Source organism: Berghia stephanieae, chromosome 11, assembly GCF_034508935.2.
Source record: "Berghia stephanieae isolate SIO BIC M18660-M18661 chromosome 11, UCSD_Bste_1.3, whole genome shotgun sequence".
Lineage (NCBI taxonomy): Eukaryota > Metazoa > Mollusca > Gastropoda > Nudibranchia > Aeolidiidae > Berghia > Berghia stephanieae.
The window spans coordinates 21,521,525-21,523,584 of NC_088370.1; positions in this window are offsets into that span (position 1 = coordinate 21,521,525).

Consider the following 2,060-nt stretch of genomic DNA (forward strand, 5'->3'; position numbering starts at 1 on the left):
TTTTAATATTATTGTATTATTTTAAATGACAACACTGCGATAGAAAGGAGTGGTTACAAGAGATGGACAAAAGAAAACAAAAAATCGGATTTGCTACTTGCTAGGTTCGACACACACACACACACACACACACACACACACACACACAAACACACACATCTTTTGTAGTCACATACATTTCAAACAATAACCCATTAGAGAGAGGGGTCATGCCTTCACCATAGATCATTGTCATTGCGATCATTATGGTGTAGTAAATTTTGAAATTTACCCCGTATAATGGAATCGTCCAAGGCGTGCGCCTCCTGTTCCCCCCATCTCACACACGAAAGGGTGGTTTGCGGAGTGGAGGTTGGTGGTCGTCTGCCTGTATGGTCGTCTGTGTCGTTTAGTGTATGGCAAAGGGGGGTGGGTGCGATTAATTAAGTGGGATGGGTGGTGATTGGTGGAAGATAGGCAACCGAAGCAACGAATCGCTGGGGAAGTAGTAGGCTATGGCGCGAGACCGTAGGACCGTGGTCCTTGCAAGGACCGCCCCGCACTAGTTGAAAGGTGATAAGAAGTGAGGACCGGCGCCTGTCTTCCCCTCTGGGACCGGTCTTCGGTTCACAGCTAAAAGACCGTCGGACCGCGGTCCAGACCGGTCTTCAGCGCGGCACAAGTCTCGAGTCACTATTCGGGTTTTGGTAAGGGGCATAATCAAGTAAAATACTACAGAGGTCATAAGTTAAATGATCAGTTCTCTCCCTTGATAGAGGGTCAAAACCCCAATACTTTACATTTTCTGGACAAACGAATTACTGTAACAAATATACCATCACATGTCACTGTTTATTGACAAATGAATTGACTACTTGACTTAAGGCCTTTCGCTTCCAAATTATCTGATCGGGACGCCTCCGCTGCCTGTCTAATCATCTGTTAATTCCTTCCAGAGTTCACGGTCTTTTGCTGTGGATGTTAATTTCGTAAGGTCTTCCTTTGATTTTAATTCATGGTTGTTTTGAAGGCGCTCTAGGTCTCGATTCAGGACGGTGTGAATTGACGTGGGTGGTCTACCTTGATATTTCTTGTGTGCCGATGACGTAAAAAAAATATTCATGGCTTTATTAGCTGGTATATTTTCCTCTCTTATGTAATAATTTAATTTTATTTAGTGCGTCGGTCGATAAACCTTTTCTTCTTTCTACATCTTCCTTGTCTCCTACTAATTTAATGATTCTACTTTTTTTGTGTGGCTCTCCGTCCATCTTCCTTGACAGTAATGTTACAACACGTGCAGTTTGTGATTTTGTAAGGCTCTTTGGATGCCTTTTACACTGACTTGTTTGAGGCCGATAAAGTCAGTGTCGTCTTCATATATGATATATGAAGAAGACATTGACTTTATCGGCCTCAAACAAGTTAGTGTAAAAGGCATCCAACGAGCCTTAAAAATCACAAACTGCACGTGTGCATATATTATATGTCATTTCTATGGGGGTTTCGTTTTCAAAACGTAATTGGGCCGAAGGTACAGATTTACGTATCTACCTACATCTTTTAAAGCATTTTCTGGGTAAATGATGACAAAAAAAAAAAAAAAAAAAACAGGGCTCAAACTTTCCTTGTGGTGTACCGGTGTTGCCAAGGAATGATTTATCATCTGAGGCACCGATTATTTTGATCATTATACAGGTTTTACTTATAAGGAATCGGATTAATCTAACTTCGTCTTCCATAACGACTGGGTGGGGATCCTGACCTCCCATAGCGGGCAGGGAGGTACATACTATGTCTTCTATCCCTTTATATATGTTTTCCAACATGCTTTCTGTCTTTGTCTTGGAATGAGATTACTTGTTTTTTTCCTGGCCCTGGTCGGAGTCCTGACTGGGAGGGAAACAGTCAAATGCATACTTATTGTTTTGGGAGATGATATTTTTTTCCATGTAAATCATCTCTCTATTATGTATTATTATATTTGTTATTTTTAATGTATAATGTAAGCATTTGAGTGTATTCCTCTCTGTTGGATTTTGTGCTTGTGTCCGGATGAGACTTATAGGTGATCTCAAACT